The sequence below is a fragment of the Podarcis raffonei genome, chromosome 4, assembly GCF_027172205.1.
Source record: "Podarcis raffonei isolate rPodRaf1 chromosome 4, rPodRaf1.pri, whole genome shotgun sequence".
NCBI classification, from domain to species: domain Eukaryota; kingdom Metazoa; phylum Chordata; class Lepidosauria; order Squamata; family Lacertidae; genus Podarcis; species Podarcis raffonei.
Genome location: NC_070605.1, coordinates 107,462,033 through 107,486,396, shown reverse-complemented (window position 1 = coordinate 107,486,396; position 24,364 = coordinate 107,462,033).

Sequence of the window (24,364 nt, the reverse complement as noted above, 5' to 3'; positions counted from 1 at the left end):
TGTAGGACTTGACATCTTTCCGCAGGGCCTGCAAGACAGAGCTGTTCCACCAGGCCTTTGGCCAAGGCATAGTCTGACCCCCTCCTTTTGGTAATATTCACAGAACTCTAGCCCAATGGTAGCCATCAATTTAATTTGATTTTGAATTGATTTTAAAATTAATTGATTTTAGAATGCTGTGTTACTTTTATTGTTGTTAGCCGCTCTGAGCCCGGCTTCAGCTGGGGAGGGCGGGATATAAATAAAATGTTGTTGTTATTATTATTATTATTAGGGTTTGGGGTATGTCAATCTTTAGTAAGTTATGTTTTAAATTATAAACTCTGAATTCTCACAGCTTTTTGCAGAACTGATCTTAAAGCTGCAAAGTTGAACATGAGGTTAAACCAGGGGTCAGCAAAATTTTTCAGCAGGGGGCTGTCCCTCAGACCTTGTGGGGGGCCAGACTATGTTTTGGAGGGGGGAAATGAATGAATGCCCCACAAATAACCCAGAGATGCATTTTAAATAAAAGCACACATTCTACTCATGTAAAAACAAGCTGATTCCTGGACCGTCCGTGGGCCCGATTGAGAAGGCGATTGGGCTGGAGCTGGCCTCCGGAGCTTAGTTTGCCTACCCATAGGATAAAACAAAAGTAAACATAGCATAGTAGTTGTTCAAATATAATCAAATAATTAGACTTGCAGATTTTCTCTAGTCTTATGTATAAATGCTAAAGATGTAATTCATGCTAAAGATATAATTTAATATGGATTATATCTTTAGCATTCATGTACAAGACTAGAGCCAGCATGTTGTCGCAAGGGACAGTCCTGGGCAGGTCTAATCATCATAAATGCCAGACTCGCCTCCTCCTCCTGAGTTGTGCATCATCTCATGTTTAAACAGGTACTATTGGGCCATTTCTTGCTTGCTGAGTCCCCAAGAGGAAGAACGATTGCTCAATCTCAGGAGCCCCATTGCTTTGCGTAGGTTCCTTTGGGCTTCGTGGGTGGTGGCTAAATGACTTATAGGAGACCCTTTGCTACTGCTACCTGCTGGCTGCCTTATCAACGTGACCCTGGATGGCCAGGGATCAAAAGGTGCAGGGAGAAAGGGGGGAGCTTTGAACTAAGGAATTCTCTTCGTGGGCCGTGTGGGAATGTTCAGGGTGGTAGGAGAGGATATATTGTTTATTAATACCCTTCCTAACTTGCACTAACAAGTTCCTTATGTGGCAGAGTTTACATTCCACTTCTCATGCACAGCAAAACTCTGGTTGCAGACTTGTGTGAGTTTCTTAAGACAATAAGCAATTCAATCTGGCTTGTCACAATTGAAATGTGTTCTAATATTTTCCTGGTAAGACTCCTTGAATCCCTCCTAAAAGAATAAAGACACCACAATCTTCTTCATAAGCAATAAAAAGAAAGTTTACTCACGATCAGGCAGAGCACAGTGTGATCCCACAAACAGGCTTAGCTCATATGGGAGACAACCTGGGGGACTGCTTGGCTGGCAGCCAGCAGTCCAGTCCAGGTGAATCAGGAAGTTCACAGGACGAAAGGAAGATGGAAAAGAGAGAGAGTGGGCAGCATGCCTTGGCCTTTTACCAGGTCTGGGAAGGTCATGCACACCCACTAGTCACATGCAAGGAAGGATGCTCCAGCCCAGGAGGAACAGGAAGTTTCAACTGGCTGGACCAAACATCCCCTTGCATGTCCACTCTAGCAAAACAAGGAATGTTGTATTTGACTGCTCTAGTGGATTACATCCCACAGGCCCGTTTATTCTATTGTTGCTGCTTGTTAATGGGGTGGGGTGGGGAATACACAGACATCCAAATTGAGATTTCTGGCTAAGGGCTCAAATTAAAACAGAGCAAAAGAAGGACCCCAAGACTTTGACTCAAGGGTTACATCTGTGTATTGCCATAAAGAGTAGAAACGTTCTTTCTTTCTTTCTTTCTTTCTTTCTTTCTTCAATTCTTCATCTAGCACCATACTTTTACTTTTTATATGCTCTCATGAAAACCATGGTGTATACACCTTTATTTTGGTCAGTTGGTCAGATCCTATATCTTTTGCCATGTCAGAGTCAATGGGAGGAACACTCTCTTGTCATTAAATCATCATGTGGCAAGTGGCCCTGAGCATCTCATCACATGCAGTTACTCAGATTGCGTATGCATGGAAACAAGGACTCCTGCTTGATTCAGACTGGAAGCAATTTTCAGCACTTACTGTGGAGATGTATAAATTTTGCCTGTCTTGACTTTGAGCAGCATAAATAGAAAGCAACCACCATTTAATTTTTTAAAAAATGCTAATGAAATGGACAGATCTGTATCGTAAGGAAAAAGATTATGTAGAGTTGCCACCCCTTTGATGAATTTTTGATGAAAACTGAATTAATCCCTGCCCATGTACTTCTCATATAAATCAAATGCCTCTTGCAAAGGAAAATTCCCTCCCTTCTGGGTGGAGAAGATTTCATTTCCAGAGGCTCAAAGTGACAGAAACTTCTGCAGGTTTCAGAATAATTACTTTGGAGGAAACACAGTTCATAAACTGCATGTAAAAGTTCTTATTTAAAGCAAGAATAGATATAGTCACATCTCTAACATGGGTGGAAGGAAGTATGTGGAGAGGACTTTTATATCTGTAAATGTCAAATGTTATACTTGTTATACTTGCTTAGCTAAACCAAGGGACCCACTTCTGGGCAGGAGTCTATAGAGTCTATTGAAAATGGGGCAAATAAGAGCACCTCTTCTGGTTAGAACCCAGCTAGATATTTAAAATGGGTACCTGAAACTATGGAATAGGCAGACAGTTACTAAAATTACATACGTCGCTTCATCTCAGCAACGCTGGGTCCCCTCAAAATTTGGTGGCAGCTGTGTGCACATGCCATCAGCATGTCATGTGGCATGTGCAAGTGATGTCAGAATGCCCCGTGGTGTGTATACACAGCATGCACACGGCACATGACCATAGCCCCCTGAATGACATTGCTGCAAGTTTTCTTTTTCCAGCTAGTCAAGATTGGCCACTTAACATATGAGTGGTGAGCGGTGGTCATGGCCCAGCCTGGCACCTCCCTGATCGCCCTCCTGTGCTGTGCCATGTTTGGTCTGTTGCCACATCCCCTTCGCCATTGTGGAGGCTCTCAGATTACCGCCAAACACAACTATTCAATTGAGCCAATCTGCAGAGAATTGGGGGGCATAGCTTGGGGAGCGGACCTGGCTGAAGCAGGCTGCACACTGCAGCTCAGTCGGCTGGGAGCATCACCCTCACTGCCCCCCTTCTTTGCCAATTTTTCATTGCTCTAGCCCTTTCCTTTTCAGCTTAGAGGGTTTTGCTGTGGTCTTTTGACGGTTGCCGTATTCAGGGCCGGAAAGGAATTTTCCCTGCTCTGAAGGTTTTGCCTCCCCGTAGCAATTGTCACAACTCTGATGATTTAGGCCTTGAGTGGAATCCTTTCGGAGTGCGGGTGAAGTGGTGACTCACCTCTCACCCCTTTTTCTCTTGCGGTGGAAACAACAGGGTACCCTATTAGAGTGGTCTGGAGGGAAGTCTCTGTCTAAAGAGCAAGTTGTGTAGGGCTAGCAGACCATAGAGCTTCTGTCAGCATTTGGGCGGGCCATCTGTGTAAACCCACCTTCCCAAATAGACCCTGTCATGCCTCAGACCCCCAGCAAGGGGCTGAGAGGGATACATTCCCAATGCCTATGCCAAAGTTTACCTACTTCTGAAATCAATAAAGTTGTGGCCTTTCAAATCGCAGACAGTTGTTGTGTCCATTCATTTCACCTTCGCTTCTAGATTCAGGTGCACCAGGACGGGGGTCTCTGCGACTGGGCACACAATAAGAGCCAGATAACTGTTTGCTTTGTTACACAGCAGAACTCTGGTTGCAAACTCATGTGAGTTTCTTAAAACAATAAGCAATTCAATCCGGCTTGTACAGATTGAGATATGTTCTAATATTTTCCTGGTAAGACCCCTTGAATCCCTCCTAAAAGAATAAAGACACCACATAAGCAATAAAAAGAAAGTTTACTCATGATCAGGCAGAGCACAGTGTGATCCCTGAAGGCAGGCTTTAGGCTTAAATTTACAAACATGTACAAACAGGTTTACCCCATATGGGAGACAACCTCCAGTCCAGGTGAATCAGGAAGTTCGCAGGACGAAAGGAAGATGGAAAAGAGAGAGAGTGGGCAGCATGCCTTGGCCTTTTACCAGGTCTAGAAAGGTCATGCCCACCCACTAGTCACATGCAAGGAAGGATGCTCCAGCCCAGGAGGAACAGGAAGTTTCAGCTGGCTGGACCAAACATTCCCTTGCATGCCCACTCTAGCAAAACAAGGAATGTTGTATTTGACTGCTCTAGTGGATTACATCCCACAGTTATTAGGTCTTATGATGGTAGCCACTTATGATGTTAGCTGCTCTGAGCCTGGCCTCAGCTGGGGATGGCAGGATACAAATAAATTATTATTATTATCCTGGCTTTCCCTGAAGCACAGGCATTTGGAAGGCTGCAGATTTGAAGAACGAAACCAAGGACACTCATGAAACTCTCAATCTCCTCACAAATAAGGTGAGCATGGCCTGATAGGTAGGAAAAAAAACCCTGTAGGCCCCCCCCCCACATGAGAATTTCACCAAGGTTTTCTCCCCCTTTAACTAATATTTGTACTTAATTTCTTTCCTCATTAGTTGATGGAGAATGGAAGAAAAAAAATGGGATAAATTTAGGCACGTCATTAGTGAAATATCAACACCAAATCTGAGACCAGCTCTGCCAGCTCTGACATGCACAGTTTGCCCTGAGAGCCCAAACACATTCAAGATGGTCACCCAGGAGTCCTAGAGAGGAAGACAGAATTTCTGTAGGTCACGGCAAACCAGTCCCCAACCCTCAAGTCTATGTTGATGCTGTACTGAGTGCCCAGAAGTTTGGCATGGTCTAATCCTACCAATTTGCATATAACCAGCTTGTCACTTCAGGAGAAGAAAAGGCTGAGGAGTAAACCCTCCACAAATCCAGAGCAGAGTCGCTGAGATAGTTGGATGATACCTTTTATGCCTCCTTCCGGCAACTCCTGCAGCCAAACTGGTGCCAAACGTCTTGCTCTGCTTTCCTTTGGGCCACCTCAGTGAGGCCAAGAGGTACTGTCATCTGGGCAGCCCAGGCCTTCCATATGCACTGCCCAGGCTTGCACCCTGGGGAGGTTATTTTGGTGCTGCTAACACAGCAAAAACAGTATGGGAGGCAGCAGAGACCTGTGTTATCGGTCTCTGCAGCCAGAGCAGTTGCTGTGATTCTCCAGCAGTTGGACTTTGCCCCTGCAGGTGCACCTCTCTGTCTTTCGAGACAGGTGGATGCCAACAAAACATCTGAAGTGCAGAGTGAGGCATTAGATTCACTATGGCAATTAGCATCCCTATAGTTCTTACTCCCACTCACTGGATGAATTGTTTGGTAAAATTTATTTCCTATGCTGGGGACTTCAAACAGTGAGTCTCCGTACCTTCAATCCACATCGATGGTCCCAACTCATGCAGTAAATTCTCCTAGATGATCTGCCTGGGAGGTGTGAAATTTGCCACAGGGATGCTAACCGGCTCCATCAGCTCTCAGAAGGTTGCAAGGATAGGTCTTTAATCAGCCCAATAAATATGTTCCTCTGAAATTTCAGTTCAAGGAAATCCCAGAGAGGAAGGTTTTCAGAAGTAAATGGTAAATCACATAAATAAGTTAGCAGAAACAAGCTATTCAATAAGAATTAGTAATGTCGGATATACAAGTGTTGCCCCCCAGGGACACACATATAAGAGCGTGGACAGGTAACACCTTTCAGAACATCATAAGATCTTCAGATTTATTCCATGACATGCAATGGATAGGCTCAACTTCTGAAAGATTTTCTAGGGTGCAACAATTGCCTCTGGTATTGTTTGAGTAACCTCATGCCTCTACAGGACTATAGTGATCTATCTAACTACTACTAAATTAACAGGAGCAAAATTTCTCATTAAGACGAGAATGTGCAGCAAGATACAAAGGTAGGATACCAATGTTTCAAATAAATAAATAAATAGTCTGCTCAAAGATGTTTCCAAATACATGGAGTACATGTGGTCAAAGGAAATGAAGAAATGTTCATGCTACAAGTCTAACATATGTGTTTGTCCTTGCAGAAAACAAACACAAGACCAGTGATTATAAGATTGGAGAACTGGGCCAAACCAGCAAAATGAATTTCCACAGGAACAAATGTCAGGTTCTACACTTAGGCAAGAATAACCAGCTGCACAAAGAGAAGATGGGAGACCCCAGCTTGCCAGTTGTGAAAAGGGTCTAGGGGTCTTAGTAGACCATAAGCTTAATATGAGTCCACAGTGTGATGCAGCAGCAAAAAAAAGCTAATGCTATTCTAGGCTGCATCAACAGAAGCCGAGTGTCCAGATCAGGTTTCCTTGGAGGTTTTTAAGCAGAGGTTGGATGACCATCTGTCATGTATGATCTAATTGCACTGCAGGGGGTTGGACTAGATGACCAACGGGATCACCAACCCTTCCAACTTTGCAACTCTGTTTCTATGGTTCTATGAAATACAAATAAGAAGCATGTTGAAGTAATAAGTCTTAGTGAGGCTTTGTGCTGACCAACACACTAGGCAGTATCCAGCTGAAATGTCATGAAAGGGCAAGGTTTTCACACAACCAACATTTCATGCACACTCACACACATACACACCTCCCCCTGTGTGCATCCCATGCCCTCCAGAGGATTGGGGAAACCCCTGGGACAGATTTAGCAGATGCACAGGGGGAGTTCCTGTCGCACAACTGAAAATCCTGGGACTGTGAGTAAACACTGCTTTGAATACAGCCCTCTTTCATTACTTACTTAAATATCTGAAAGAATTAATAGGAGTAGTAGAAGTTTCACATGGTTTTGTTTATTGTTTATTAAGGCACGTATGGCATATGTTTATATGCCAGTATGTTGAAGTCTACATTTAATGTATTTGGTTTCCCTAAAAGAAGGATGTTTGGAACTGTTTTTGCAAACCATATCATCACATAAAGGAAAGTTTGATTCTCTGATCTGCAGGATTCATAGAATTAGAGAATTGTAGAGTTGGAAGGGACCCCAAGGGTCCTCTAGTCTAACCCTCTGCAATGCAGGAATCTCAGCTAAAGCATTCCCGACAGATGGCCATCCAACCTCTGTGTTAAAAACTCCCATGAAAGAGACTCCATACCTTTCGAGGGAGTCCATTCCACTGTCAAACAGCTCTTACTGTGAGATTTATTTATTTTTTGTATGTTTAGTCAGAATCTCCTTTCTTGCAACTTAAAACCACGGGTTTGAATTCTACCCTCCAGAGTAGGAGAAAACAAGCTTGTTCCATCTTCCATGTGACAGCAGTGTGGAGGGATTTTTATTTTTTTAAGAGATAGTCATTCAGACATCTGAAATATCCATCAGCAGGTCAAGAGTAGTGCCCCTCATACAGATTTACTATTTATTAAGGACAAAAATTAGATACTATGTGGAGATCGATGAGTGGCTAGTGCAACAGCCCTGTTCAGAAGCTATTACTCATGCACAGAGGAACGTGCAAATGGTGAGTAGAGCCTTTGTACGTATGCACTACAGGCAAAAGTTTTTGGGTTTTCTGGAACTCTGACTGCATGCAAGCCTTTGTCTGTACAACTGTTCACATGAACAGTTCAGCCACGTGGAAGATCTGACTGGATCAGGACTGTGATGCTTAGAGTCAGAGGACCAATCATTGCATCTTTTTCTGAAACAAAATCCCCACCACCATTAATCACTTGGGGTAAAATATAATACAATATAGATATATACTGTGAGGCTATTAGCAGTCACTAGGGTCTATTTTGATCAGGAAATGGTTCAGGCATAATGTTAACCCTCTGCTTTCCTTAAATTATCCTTCCTCACTTCCCTTCTTTGCTCTGTTTATTAGAAAAAATCAGCCATGATGGTATAACTTAAGCTTTTTGGGAAGGTGGGGGGGCACTGTGTGATTGCTGAGAGTGGGGCTGTGATGGTCACCCTGTCCCTGGAATCAGAGATGCTTCTGCCTCCACCCTGAGATGTCTGGTGCCTGAAGTCCGATGCTTGGGGTGAGCTGTGCAGCTCCTGCTCCTCATAATCCCTGGATGCCCCTTTCACATAACTCATAGAAAAATAGCGCTAAAGACCTTAGGAGATCCACTCAATGGATCACAACACGCTGTCTAGTTTAGCCCTGAAAACTAGGTCACCCTTACCGCACAGAAGTTTATCCCGTGTTATACACAGTCAAAGTAGAGCTACAGGTATAAAGTGGGGGGGGGGGAGGCAATATGCGTCTGCTAGGAAGAGAGAATCAGTACAATGATCACAAAGGAAAAGTGAGCTTATTTCAAAGGACTCTAATATATATTATTTCCTAAGATACAAGGCTTCAAAGGAATCACAAAACATGCAGATAAATAGATTATGCTTCTGAGGTGATTCATCATTTCAACAATACACTTTTTTTTTTGGACTTCCACCTGAAATTACTTGAATTCTGCCTTCTAAAGAAGATGCTCCTTTTATCTATGTTATTTTTATCCTCTCAAAGAGGAGAAAAGATACTTCCTGATCACCTAGCTAGAATACATTGTTTGATGTCTCCTCAAGACCACGCAGCACATACAGAAAGATTATGATGGCATATGAAACCCTGATGATAGTCCCTACAGTACTTCACCCAGATGTGGAAGACAAAAATGGGCAGTTGAATTAAAGGCAAAAGTTTTGCTATAATCCCAGAATAACATCACAGGGTTTCTTTTTTTTAAAAAAAGGTACTGCTGAAAACTTATTTTATTACAGCAAATAAATACATAGGTACACTGTGTACAGGGATTAATCAAATATGTATTATTATTATTATTATTATTATTATTATTATTATTACAGTGGCACCTCGGGTTACATACACTTCAGGTTACATACGCTTCAGGTTACAGACTCCACTAACCCAGAAATAGTACCTCGGGTTAAGAGGATGCTTCAGGATGACAACAGAAACCGTGTTCCGGTGGCACAGCAGCAGCAGGAGGCCCCATTAGCTGGTGCTTCAGGTTAAGCACAGTTTCAGGTTAAGAACGGACCTCCGGAACGAATTAAGTACTTAACCCGAGGTACCACTGTACTTGGCTATTTCTTTTCCCATGAACATTTTTGGCTTGGTATGTTTTGTTCCAGTCGGCTCTCTTCCTGCGTCACACATTCCTTAAAAGATTTAGGTTAGATTTAGGATTTGTCAGGGTTCCACATCTACTTTTTAAGCTGATAAGAATCAAACCTTATTCCCCATATCCACATAATTAGAAGGCACTGGGCTATGAAGGTGCTGGGCCCATTTGTTGGCCTGCATCGGCCACATGTCATCACAGAATCCCTGCGTGGCAAGTTGGCAAGGGGAGGCAGTGAGAAGGACAGTCTGAGTGGAGCAGGTGCCTGGTGTTTTCTTGCCTGCTTCTTCTGACACTTTTACGTAATGGAGGCTTATTTCGTGGTCTGCTCTTCCTCCTAGATGCCCCAGACAATTAAACTATTGCAATGTGTCCTGAGCACCCATTTGTGACAGGGGCAGGTGCCAGAATCAGGTCAGCCATAACTCACATGGTTTCAGTGATGCTGACTCTTTATTCAAGGAAACAAGGCAGCCCAGGAGGCCAGGCCTAGTGAGAACAGCAACTCATCCTGTGCAACTTGCCCCTATGAGGCCGATGCGAGGACTGAAGGTCCCCTCTCCTCCCAGTTCCTTCTCAAGCACTCTGAGGCTTCTTCATCTTGTCTGTCGTTTCTCTGCCCTCTTTATATTGCAGATATTAATATTGCGCAGTTTGAAACAACTGGATGCATAAAAACTGACTTATTTTGAAATGAAGCATCATCCAGACCTATTAGATTGTTCAAAACTTTACTTTCTTCAAAACAGAACTTAAACATCAAATGATACCATTCCATAAGACTTGTACCAGTCCAAGACGTAGACTCAGCATCTTACAAAGTATGAAATAACTTCCACTGACCTAGAAGCAGAGGCCTGTCTCTCCCTACTGCCTGCCTTCCAGCCTGCATCCTGGAGATGCAGCTCCTGGAGAGTTAGTTACAACCTTCCGCTACCAGAGTCTGAGAATAAAGAACTCAGCCATTACCCTTCCCAGATGGCAAATTTGCAATTCAATACCTCTCATGTGATGTAAGGTTAGAACACCATGTCAGAGCTACCTGAAAACAATAACAGTTATTTATCAACCCATCAAGGCAGTGCAGAGAGCACTTTTCGCTCTTAATTTAGCTCCAGTGGAATCTTCCAATTAAATTCTATCAGCAATACATTTCAGTGTGAATTAAAACAATTGTACTTAACACTTCATACCTCTTTGTGATCTGGGAGATGGCGTGGGGTGGGGAGCTGGCCACTGCAGGAGGCGAAAACCCCATGCCTCTTCACCATCCACACCCATCTCTGCTTCTTGGCCTCCCCTCCTTTCCTGCTTTCAGCTTCTGACTCTGTTTCTGACCTTCTCTCTGCCACAGAGTCCTCATGCTCTTATCTCTTCAGCTTCTGACATCTCCTTCTCCCAGTCAGTTCCCTCTTGTCCCTCTGACCACTCATTGTTGTCCTACTACCTATCCCTGGGCTCTGAGCCTTCTTCCCCTGGGAGTTCCCCAGCTGGTGCCTCCCACCACTCCTCTGCCTCCAACTAGTCCATGACATTTTGAGAAGAAATCTTTTACTCTCCAAAATCCCACCATAAGATAAATAAGTCAAGGGAAACAGGGATGGAGAATGAACTCTAATAGGATTTGTTTCTGCCTTACATTGGGCTACAAAGCTTCCCAAAGCTTGGTTATTATTACTATTATTTATTAAATTTGTTAGTTGCTTTATATTGCCCAAGGCAACACAAGGCAACACAACCAAACAACCAAACAAAAACCCCTCATAGATGGTTAGACAAACATTACAGCTTTACAGCTTTTCAAAAACACCTCCCTAGTCCCTAGGGCCTGAAAAATCCCATTGATTTTCTTTTGTTTCCCACTTTGTGAGCAGTAATTGGTGTCAAAGTCTTAGACATAAAATAGATATAACTGAAACGGTCCCCCAACCCATCCTTTCATCTTACATATTCTAGATAATAAGTGAAATCAAAGCTGACTAAATGAAAATGAAAGAATACATGATATTCTGAAATCATTTGTTACTCTGACATTGATTTCTTTACTAGTAACATATGAAACAAATGATGCCTATTAGTTTCAATTTTTCATTCACTACCTACATGAAATCAACACACCCTCATTTGGATTCCATGGCCACCTGGAACCTGCTTCAGTGTTTTCCATCACAAGCAAAAACCTGTTTGTACAAAAGTGGACATTGACTTCTTGACATGCCAAAAGTCCTCAGTCCTTTAGGGATACCGTAAATCAAGGGGGGGGGAGCCTCAGCATCAGGAGTTGTCTGGCCCCCAAGATCACCCAATGGGAACTCACAAGCAGGAACAGACCACAGCAGCACTCTCCCCTCCTGCAGTTTCCAGCAGCTGGTACTCAGAAGCACATATGAAGGTGGCAGCAGAGGACCATCACAGAGCCTAATAGCCATTGATAACCTCCTCTGAGAATGTGTCTAATCCTCTTTGAAAGCCCTCCAAGTTGGTGGCCATCACTGCTCCCTGTAGGAGCAAGTGTGCTATACGAAGAAATCCTCTCTTTTGTCTGCCCTGAATCTTCCAACATTCAGCTTCATTGGGTATCCATGAGTTCTAACAGGATTAGACAAATTCATGGAGAATAAAGTTATCAATGGCGACTAGCCACAATAGCTATGTTCTGTCTCCACAGTCATAAACAGCATGCTTCTCAAGACCAGTTGCTGAAAACCACTGGTGGGGCAGTGTGCTCTTGTGCTTGGATCCTGCTTCTGAAGTTCCTATAGCCATCTGGTTGGCTTCTGTGAGAACAGGATGCTGTACTAGATGGGCCATTGGCCTGATCCTGCAGGCTCTTCTTATGTAAAATATTTCTTTATTATTAGACAAACTATCTAACAATGCTTGGAAGACTTAGGAAAACAAATAACAAACATAAAATATTCCCTACCCCTAAGACTGAGAAAACATACAAGAAAATCCGCAGAGTAAAGCCTTGTTGTCTGTTTCAAAATTAGAATCATACAATCATAGAATCATGGAGTTGGAAGAGACCACAAGGGCCATCGAGTCCAACCCCCTGCCAAGCAGGAAACACCATCAGAGCACTCCTGACATATGGTTGTCAAGCCTCTGCTTAAAGACCTCCAAAGAAGGAGACTCCACCACACTCCTTGGCAGCAAATTCCACTGTCGAACAGCTCTTACTGTCAGGAAGTTCTTCCTAATGTTTAGGTGGAATCTTCTTTCTTGTAGTTTGGATCCATTGCTCCGTGTCCGCTTCTCTGGAGCAGCAGAAAACAACCTTTCTCCCTCCTCTATGTGACATCCTTTTATATATTTGAACATGGCTATCATATCACCCCTTAACCTCCTCTTCTCCAGGCTAAACATGCCCAGCTCCCTTAGCCGTTCCTCATAAGGCATCGTTTCTAGGCCTTTGACCATTTTGGTTGCCCTCCTCTGGACACGTTCCAGTTTGTCAGTGTCCTTCTTGAACTGTGGTGCCCAGAACTGGACACAGTACTCCAGGTGAGGTCTGACCAGAGCAGAATACAGTGGCACTATTACTTCCCTTGATCTAGATGCTATACTCCTATTGATGCAGCCCAGAATTGCATTGGCTTTTTTAGCTGCCACGTCACACTGTTGGCTCATGTCAAGTTTGTGGTCAACCAAGACTCCTAGATCCTTTTCACATGTACTGCTCTGAAAATTAACCAGGGGAAAATGTTATTATTTTCAGCCATGCTGAAAACAGCTCTCAGTGATCACAGGAATACTGCTTACTGAAATTACTATAAGAAGTCTCAGAAATGATGACAAAAGATCACAATGCAGGGATAATACAGTGGAGCTACTTTATGTTTTAAAGAAAGAAAGAGAAAGGCTTGGCAAAAATCCATGGAATTAAAAGGTGAAAGTCTTTCTCCTGTCATCAGTTACCTCCTTTGCTGCCAGCACCAGATGTGCTCTGTTCTTCTGCTCTCCCCATCAGCACTGGAGGCTGGTGCCCATTGGCACTGGGAGGGATGAAGGCAGGGAGCCCAAGCAGGAGGCCGAGCCAGAGCCAGAGAGAGGAAGGCCAAACTAACTCTGCTAGTCCCCATCCTTTCCCCCTTGGCCTGCTCCTTTCCTAGCCTGGGGAAAACCTGTTCTTTAGCTCTAAATGGAAGCCAAGAGCAATCTGGAAAAACTCAAACTGCCGTTTGCTCTGACTGAGCACTAAAGAAGAAGCAGTTCAAGAGGAAGTGTGAATAAGCCTTTGGACACATGGAAAGAGATGTTTTTTAGAAGGTTTGTCCAATTGTGGTTGCTCAGCTTCAAAACAATCTTCAAAACAATCTAAGCATACCAATACTGGCCACAACTTCAGGTATGTAGCCGTATTGGTCTGACACAGTCAAAATAAATAAGAAATTGTCCAGTAACACCTTAGAAACCAATTAAGTTTGTTCTGTGTATAAGCTTTCATGTGCATGCACACTTTTCAGATACCACAGCTTGTTCATGCATTGGAGGGCATCTGGTCCCAGGAGTCTAGATCACCATTAGTTTTAGGCAGGAGAAGAATTTTCTTCTTCTTTGGTAAACAACTTGCAAATGTCAAATCTTGAAACACACACACACACCCCGCCACTGCCGCCCCATCCTGCTGCTGACACATCACTGGCACCAAAGGGATAAATCACTGCATGGATCAATGAGAATGAGCACTGTGAGGGCAAAAAGAAGAGCATGGGCCTTGTGCAACTTCAGAAGACTATGAGTGTGTTAGAAACAAGTGCCCAAAATAGCTGACAATGGAAGGTGCTTTTTAACATGAAAACAAATACAAAGTGAGGTGAGTAATTTCAGCTGACCCTATTTAAATATGTCCTGGATTTGACCAAGAACAGTAGGTATTTTCCTCATCTGGTTTTCCCAGCCTCCCAACTAGAAATAGATTTGAGTGAGTCACCTAGGGACTCAAAACAGTTGCAATGATGCAAAGAACTAGCGTAGTGGTTATGTTTATCCAGAGATTGCATTGGTCATTGAAATCACAAAAGTAAACTGATAACCTGCTCCACAGCATCACCTGCTCCACAGCATCACAGTTAAAATGAGTGTTGCTCAATCAAAAGGGAAATTGAAAAATCTAGCAGAAAATGGATTAAACCTTTTGCCTTCAATCGTCTCTGTGGGTATGGGAAGTCATAAAAGCACTGGAGCTGGTTAATGGAGGAGACTGACTTTCTGTACCTTGCTAATTTTTAATACTACCAGTTTGTTAAAAGGAACTTTGATAACATAGCAATTATTTCTTGATCTGGACATGCAGTTTCAGCACGGTTTGATGTTCTCCATCTCCAAATTCTCTGAATGTCTACTTTTCCTCCAACCTCAAACAAAATATTTTGTAAATCTATCAAAATAAAAATGAAGATTTTAGAAGTAAAACATCTCAGATCAAAACATTGCACACTAGCACATTATAATTCCAGACTGAAGTCTGGAGTATTTGCATATGTTTCTGTCGTCACTTCTGGTAAGATTTTTACATGATGTTAGTGAATAAAAAACCACCATCCCATTAATGAAAGGAATGAGTAAAGAGGAACAAAGTACAGTCGTACCTTGGAGGTCAAATGGAATCCGTTCTGGAAGTCCATTTGACTTCCAAAACATTTGGAAGCCAAAGTGCAGCTTCTGATTGGCTGCAGGAAGCTCCTGCAGCCAATTGGAAGCCGTGGAAGCCCCATCGGACGTTCAGGTTCCAAAGAACGTTTGCAAATCGGAACACTGACTTCTGGGTTTGTGGCGTTCGGGAGCCAAAATGTTTGACTCGCAAAGCGTTTGACTTCTGAGGTGCAACTGTATAGAAATAAGTTCTAAAGATAATTAAAATTCCCGAGATTCAACTCTCCCTTCGGAATCTAGCACCTCTGGCCGTCAGTGATGCAATGGCTCTCTTGTGAGATGATATTCAGCACCATAATGCCATCTGGAGAACCAAGCACCCTTGGTCTATCATATTCTGGGCATTGATTTTCCTTCCATGGTTCATAGTTCAGGTTTCACAGTCCCCAGACACCAGGGATCTCTAAGCCACGTGACAGCAAGTGCTGGATGTCGAGATGTTATAAAAGCAATGTCATTCCGATTAAACTGAGGTACTTTCATACTCTGAGCAGCTCCATTCTGTCACCACCCAACGCTTACCTGTTGTTCTGCAGCTGGGGGAAATAGTAATATGGAAACTATATCGGAGTAATTTGAAAATGTCTTGGGATGGAGCAGTTGGACTCGGTCTTACGTGGGAGAAAATGTTCCCATCTCATGTAGGGCTCAGGCAGTGTGCAGCAATTTCTCTTCTTCCAAAATGTAAGCACACAAACATACTGAAATATAAATGCACAGTGAGTCCAATTTAAAATATCACCTGGGGGAAATGGCTGATATATATTGTAGATAGTTTAAGAATTTATATATACACAAATATATATGCATACATTTGCACACCTAACTCTCTTTCAGCAAGTTCTTGGTCCATAAAAACTTCCACCTAAAATTCAGAAACCTATTTTTATAGAGCGGATCTCCTTTTTACTGTTATATTGACCTTATATTTAGACTAAAAATGAGTGAGTGAATGAACGGGACTATTTGTTTCATCCAACACTAAGGGAGAAATCTTATGGCAAGATGTCCCAGGATGAGCAGTTTATGATGTAACAAATCTCTGGCTCAATGGCTGATTTCCAGCTCAGCTGGCATTAAAGCCACAGCCCCAGCTTAGCCAAAGATATACTGGTGTTAACTTGCTCATCTCAGTCGGACCAAAGCTAGCTGAGCAAAAGTCCCAAGAAAGGGGTGTTTGCAGGGCAAAACCAGGAAGCTGGGTTAGGCTGGATCCCAAGCCCATTCAGCTCAGTCACATGACCTGCCATAGACAAGGAAGAGTTTGGATTTGATATCCCGCCTTTCACTCCCTTTAAGGAGTCTGAAAGTGGCTAACATTCTCCTTTCCCTTCCTCCCCCACAACAAACACTCTGTGAGGTGAGTGGGGCTGAGAGACTTCAAAGAAATGTGACTGGCCCAAGGTCACCCAGCAGCTGCATGTGGAGGAGCGGAGACGCGAACCTGGTTCACCAGATTACGAGACTACCGCTCTTAACCACTACACCACACTGGCGGGGGGGGCGGGGCGGCTAGAGGGCTGAGGCCCCAGGTGCACAATTTTGAGGGGAGATAAACCAAGCACCCCCACACAGGCGCTGGCTTCTGGGGGAACCCCGTTACACCCAGGCACAGTCTGGCAGACCCCATCCCTGGCTTCCTGCCCTTCCCTGTCTGCCACTGGGGATCTAGAACCCGGTCTGGCCTCACCCCCACATCCCCAGGCATAGGATTGCTCCCTAACCCCAGATACCTGGGTGTAAGTCCCATTGAAATCTATAGGGTTTGCTGCTGAGTAGACTTAGCTAGGATTGTGCTGTGAATGCCACTCCCAACATAAGGAGGGGGGTTCACGCCCCCATCTACATCCTCGCGGGGCTGGCTGCAGCCCCGCGAGACTGGGGGATTCCCGGGAGTCATAAATATTCATCATTCTCTGCGCCAGCCAATTGGCTGGCACCGGGGGCGGGATTAGTAGGGGGCATTTAAGGTCGGGGCAGCCCGTGCTCGCCCCTTTCTTTTCTTTCAGCAGCTGCGGTTTCCCACCCACCCTCTAGGTTGGCATTTGGACTTTGCTATGGGCTTCGGCTGGTCGCCGCAAGGGGCCTGGTAGGAGTTTTTCCATTTGGCTAATTGGCTGGATTTGGAAGCCACTTGGTTTTTTCGCCTACCTCGTAGCAAAACATCACAACACCTTTGGTTTTGGCGGTTAGGCATTGGCGGGGGTATTATTATGTAAATGAGTCGGGGGGGAGGAACACCATCACCTCCCCCAATTCTTGAAGGGTAGTTCGTTAAAGGACTCCGGGGGGGGGGTGTCGCCTCGTCCGAAACCTATGGAGGCTAGGGCCTAAAGCGCGCTCCCGAGCGGTAACCCCTCGGGGAGCGCCTAGGGATGTGCATCCCCCTGTTGGTGCTTAACCCTTCCCAGTTTTATACCGGTTAGTCTGATAGGGCCAATGCCTAAAGCCAATACCGCTCTTACCTGTAATCAATAAAGTTGTGGCCATTTTTCGCCCATTAACCTAAATTCTGGTGTCCAGTGTCTTTATTTCTTTAATTATTCCATCTGTGGGAGGGGGCGGGAATCGTCACACAATGATTAAGAATGTTATCAAATGATGACAACATCCCGGTTTGTTACCTTTGCTGCTTCACCAATTCGTCGGTGAAGTGGACCTTTAAATAACAATATTTAGTCTTTCTGAATCCTGAATCCTTTTCAACAGCCCTTTTGTACAGGATTGTTTATTTGGGTTGGTAATTATTCTGTCATTGTCCACATTGTCAAAATTCAACTTATAAACTCTTTGGGGCAGCTCTCTATGACTGCCTTGCTCACTTGTGAACTGGACTTTGTTTTGTATTTGAGTATATGCTTCTGTGCTTTTAAAATATGCTTCACAGTGCCTTTTTGAGGGGGGAAAGCGTGATATGAATGCATACCCTCCAAGTGTCCCAATTTTCCAGGGACAGTCCCAGAATTACAAAAGCCATCCCAGATTCTGATTGAATACTGGAATGCCTCTATTTCCACTGCCAGTGCTGCCACTGCCGAGCTCAGGAGGGAGGATGAGCAGGCGCTTGTCCCAAGTGATGGTGGCTGCAAGGGAGCACCCCATGGCCTCTCCATGGCCGCTGCTGCTGCCCTCCCCCCTTGGGCACCTCAAAGCAGCTGCTGGCAAGCAGGGGAGGGGGAGGGGGAGAGGCTGCAGTCGCCAAGGCCCATCCCTGAGTGACAGGGGCAGCCAGAGGGCAGGGCTGCCCTGGGCGGGATGAAAGGGTTTTTGGTTGCTGTCATTGGTTTGTTTTTTGTTTTTAACATGCTTTGTGTCTAATCTTTCTCCTTTCTAAAATTAATTTATTAGTGTGTGTTTTTCTTTTTGCAAATCTACCAAAGAATAAAATAAAATAGGGATTAAGGGGTTTTATCGGGAGGTGGTGGGAGTGGTGTGGTGGTGGGGACACTTGCCCTTCTTCTGATAGGAAATGCTCCGTGCGGGTGGGGGGGAATGGGGGGTCCAGTTGGGAGTGAGAAATGTCCCTATGTCCATCTGAGGAATGTTGGGGGCTATGTGAATGTTTAGATTTTCTTTTTTTTTCTTTTTTTAAAAAGCAGGAGTTAAGAGGAGGAACTACAGACATGAAGGGAAGCAAGAGAGGCAGTTCCTTCAACACACAATGAATTGATCAAATACGGCAAAGGATGGCAAGGGTGACCCTGGCATTCCAGATTTTTCTGCCTCAGCTTTAACCAACCTGATGCTCTTCCAATGTTTGGCCTGCAGTTCCCAGTACTGGCTGGGACTGATGGGAGCTGCCCTGCAAAAAATCTGGTGGCCCCCAAGTCAGCAAAGGCTGCTCTAAGCCACATGTTTCTTGTTTGGGGCAGGAGAGGAATGGATATATTTATTGATATCCCTTATATCTGTTCTAAAAGTTGACAACTTTCATTTAGTATCACTTCTAGATGGGAGGAGTTGAAGGATGGGGAAAGTTGATCAAAGCTGCCCCAGGCTGATTTTTCCCTCTATGGGCTTCAAGCACAGGAAAACAACAACAACCAAGCGTTAATGTACCCTAATCCTCCATTTAATCTCCCTTGGCTTGCTCTGGGTTTGTCAGCCAGATCCAGGAGTGCAGACACTGTTCTCCCTCAAACCCCCATGCCAGTTACATGTGGCAACAGCAGTTCCATCAAATACAGCAGCCCATTTGAGGGAGTCCTTTTTCATAATTGCTTGCTTGTTACATTTTCAAAATAATAGGAAACAATGAAGCAAATACTATAAATCATGTCCTCCCTAAAAGAGGGCACGTGTTGCAGTGAGACCTGGAGACTGACCTCCTGGTTGTGGGTGGGTCTATTGGATAGCCACAATGCCCGATTGGTAGGTCCCTCGTTGCTGGGTGTAATCTGGCCAATGGGGTGCAGTCTAAATGGTTCAAGGGACCTATTTAATCCCTTGCACGTGACCCAGAGATTCTCTTTTTTATTATTAATATTTTTATTAAGTACAAAGTAGAAAACATACATATTCACAACAAAAGAAAATACAAAAGAAAAAGAAAATACATCTAACTAAGGAGAAAAAATTAGAGAATATTTTGTCTCTTTTCATATTTACAGTTATTTATACCTCTATAAAATGCTATTCACAATAAAGCAGTGAAATGAAAGATAAGATATCAGAAAAAAGGAAAAAAGAACAAAGAAAGAATAAAGAAGTAAAAGAAAAAGATCATAAGTGAAAATTTTAAAAAGTAGATAAGTACTCACAATACATAACCGTTTCCCATCTATATTTATATTCAATTGTATAATTTCATCTTGTCCTTATCTACCTTAAATAAAGTGGTTTTTTAAAAAAAAGAAAAAAAGACTTCCACCGTTTACCTCACGCGTTTTTAATAATCCATTCGTCAGAACCTCTGTTCTTCATATTTTCCCTTTGGATTTCCTTAATGTCTCACTTTGTATTTTTTATATTACGCAAAAGATAATTCTAAACACAACCAGATTTTTGTAGCTGAGCCCTGGTTTTGTAAATAATCATTTAAGAACTCCCATCGCTTCATAACCATAGTTTTGGATTTTCTCCTTATTATATCCATCAGTTTTCCATCAGTTTTGCTAATTCCAGGTACTCGCAAAGTTTCCCCAACCATTCTCTTTTTGTTGGGATGCTGTCTTCTTTCCAATAGCTAGCAATCAAAATTCTTGCCGCTGTTGTCGCGTATAGAAATAAGTTAGTTTTATCTTTTGGGATATCTTTATCTAGAATTCCTAATAGATATGCCTCTGCCTTTTTTGTGTGTGATGTCCTTATCAATTTTTTTTTTATTTCGTCGTGGATCATGTCCCAAAAGGTTTTAATCTTTGGGCAAGTCCACCACATGTGGTATAACGTACCTTTTGTTCTGTTACATTTCTAACATTTGTCGTTGTTCCTTTTTTTATTTTTGACAATCTGTCAGGGGTTAGGTACCATCTGTGGTGAATTTTTCTGAAATTCTCCCTTAATAAATCACACACAGTAAAATTTATGTTTTCCTCCCAAAAAGTTTTCCATCTTTCCAGATCTATCTCATATCCCAAATCGTGCTCCCATTTTAACATGTTTTCCCCTTTCGTCTCTTGTTCTAAGGTGGTTTTCATTAATAATCTATACATTTTTGCAAGTATTTTTTGATCGCTTTGCAATATTTCCTTTTCTAATTTTGAGGTTTTATTTTCAAATCCCCCCTTTTATGTCTTTTTCATATGTTTCTTTTATTTGATAATATTGTGACCAATTTATTCCAAATGTTTGTAATTGTTTGTAAGTTTTTAATTTAATATTTCCGTCTGCATCCTCTAATATTTCCCTATATGTTGGCCAAGTCTTTTTTACATTACTCTTTAATGTTGTGGTTGCTTCCACTGGCGAAACCCATTGGGGAGTTTTCTCAATAATTTTTCCTTTTGTTCTTTCCCAGACATCCAATAGAGCCTTTCTTACTATGTGATTTGTAATTTTTTTATGTTGTTCTTTTTTGTCATAGACTAAATAGCCATGCCAGCCGTATATTTTGTCCCAACCCTCTAGTGTTAGGACTTCATTATCTTTTAATAATATCCATTTTTTTATCCAACATTAACACGCTGCCTCAAAATACTTTCTTAAATCTGGCACTGCGAATCCTCCACTTTCCTTTGGGCCCATCATTACTTCTAATTTTATCCTTGCCTTTTCCCCCTGCCATATAAAATTTGCAAGATCTCTTTGCCAGCTTATAAAATATTTAGTTCCTATTACAATTGGAATCGTTTGAAATAAAAATAGAATTTTGGGGAGTATCATCATTTTAATCATAGACATTCTTCCTCCTAATGATAGTTTCCCCCATTTATCCATACTTCCTTTAATTTCTTTCCATTTTTTGATATAATTATCCTTAAATAAATTTGTATTTTTATTTGTAATCCATATCCCTAGGTAGTTCACTTTATTTTCTATTTTTAGTCCTGTTGTTCCTTCTAATTCCTTTTTCCCTTTCTCGCCTATATTTTTAGTTATCAATTTCGATTTATCTTTGTTCAATTTGAATCCTGCTACTTCGCCAAATTCTTTCATTCTTTCTAATGCTTTTTTAATACTTTATTTTGGTGTTTCGGTTGTAATGATCACATCGTCTGCAAATGCTCTTACTTTGTAACACTGTGTACCAAGACATATGCCCTTTATTTCTTCATCCTTTCTCAGAGCTATTAATAGGGTTTCTAATATTGTTATAAATAGGAGTGGGGATAAAGGACATCCTTGTCGTGTCCCTCTCTCGATGTCAAATTCTTCTGTAATTTCGTTGTTTAGGATTAATTTGGCTCTTTGTTTTTTGTAAATTGCTTGAATTCCATTAATAAATCTTTTACCAAAATTTAAACTTTCACAGGTTTTGATCATAAATTTCCAAGAGACACTGTCAAATGCCTTTTCAGCATCTACCAAAAGCAATGAAATTTCTTTACTTGGGTTCATTTCGGCATATTCTATTAAGTCTGTAATTATTCTAGTGTTGTCCTTTATTTGTCTGGCTGGCAAAAATCCTGCCTGATCTTTTTTAATTACCCTTTTTAGTAGAGTTTTCATTCTATTTGCAAGAACTCCAATAATTTTTTATAGTCTATATTCAATAAAGATATTGGCCTGTAGTTTTTTATAAGTCTCAAATCCGTACATTCCTTTGGGATAGGGGTTATCAATGCTTCTTGCCACGAATTGGGTATTTCTCCTTTGTCTAAAATTGCATTCATAATTAATTGTAATTTGGGTGTTATTATTTCCTCTAATTTTTTATAATATGTTACTGAGATTCCGTCTGGTCCTGGCGATTTCCCATCCTTCATATTTTTAAAAACTTTTTTAATCTCTTCAAGTTCAATATTTGAATTTAAAATTGCATATTCTTCTTCTATATCTGGTAATCTATTTTCTAATAGGCATTTTTGGATTTTCTTTTCCTCTTTCAATTCTACTTTATATAATTTTTTGTAATATTTTATAAATCTTTCTTTGATTTGTTTTGGGTCAATAATTTCTTTTTCTTCGTCAATAATTCTATTTATTACTCTTTCTACCTGTCTTTCTTTAATAAACCATGCCAGCATCCTACCCGGTTTATTTGCCTGTTCAAAATATCTTTGTTTTGTCCATGTAATTTTTTTCTCAACTTCTCTATTAAATTCGATAGGTGGGCTTGTAAGTTTTTTATTTGTTGGAGGATATCTTCATTTTGGGGGGTTTTCACTAAATCTTTTTCTTTCTCTCTTATCTCTTTATTTATTTCCATAATATTATTATCTTTATTTCTCCTTATCCTTCCCATTTGTTGTATTACATACCCTCTCATATAGGCTTTACTCGCTTCCCAAAACATTTTTTTATCCGTATCCTGATTTTCATTTATTTCATAGAAATCTTTCAATATTTCCTTAGCCCTTTTAACCCTTTGATCATCTCTTTCAGCTCGTGCAAATGGAACAGCTCTCCTGTGTGCAGCCAAGAGACTTGCCTTCGATGATCTCATTGGGTGATGTTGTTTAGTCGTTTAGTTGTTTAGTCGTGTCCAACTCTTCGTGACCCCATGGACCAGAGCACGCCAGGCAGTGCCAGGCAGAGCCAGTGTGGTGTAGTGGTTAAGAGCGGTAGTCTCGTAATCTGGCGAACTGGGTTCACGTCTCCGCTCTTCCACATGCAGCTGCTGGGTGACTTTGGGCCAGTCACACTTCTCTAGATGAAGTCTCTCGGCCCCACTCACCTCACAGAGTGTTTGTTGTGGGGCAGGAAGGGAAAGGAGGGTGTTAGCTGCTTTGAGATTCCTTCAGGTAGTGATAAAGCAGGATATCAAATCCTAACTCTTCTTTTTCTTTTTTCCACTGCATTACAATATTTATTCAAATAATCCTTGAATATCTTTTTTTGTTATTCCTCCTCTTTCTGGTCGCGGATTCTTCCAGTCAGGTCAGCTAGCTCCGAAAAATCCATCATCTTCCTCTGCCAATCTTCCACTGTTGGTATTTCTTGTGTTTTCCATTTCTTAGCTAATAAAATTCGAGCCGCCGTAGTGGCATACAAAAATAATTTAACATCTTTCTTTGGCAGTTCCAAACCTGTTATTCCAAGAAGAAAGGCCTCTGGTTTCTTAATAAATGTATATCTCAACATTTTTTTCCAATTCATTATAAATCTTCTCCCAGAAGTCTTTCACCTTGGGACAGGTCCACCACATATGGAAAAAAGTACCTTCTTTTTCTTTACATTTCCAACGGAGATTATCATTATTGTGATAAATCTTTGCTAATTTTACAGGGGTTAAATACCATCTATACATCATTTTAATAATATTTTCCTTTAACATCGTACATGTGGTAAACTTAACCCCTTTCTTCCATAACCTCTCCCAATCCTCCAACATTATATTATGTCCCACATCTCTTGCCCAATCAATCATGATACTCCTCTTCTTTCCGGTCGCGGATTCTTCCAGTCAGGTCAGCCAGCTCCAAAAAGTCCAACATCTTCATCTGCCATTCTTCTACTGCTGGTATTTCTTGAGATTTCCAGTTTTTAGCTAATAGCAGTCTTGCCGCTGTAGTGGCATACAAAAACAATCTAACGTCTTTTTTGAGCAATTCCTATCCTATTATTCCAAGTAGAAAGGCTTCTGGTTTCTTAGCATATATATTTTTCAACATTTTTTTCAACTCATTATAAATCTTTTTCCAGAAGTCCTTCACCTTGGGACACGTCCACCACATATGATAAAAGGTGCCTTCTTTTTCTTTGCACTTCCAACATAAATGATCATTCGTGTGGTAAATCTTTGCTAATTTTACCGGGGTTAAGTATCATCTATACATCATTTTCATAATGTTTTCTTTTAATACAGTACATGCAGTAAACTTAACCCCTTTCTTCCACAA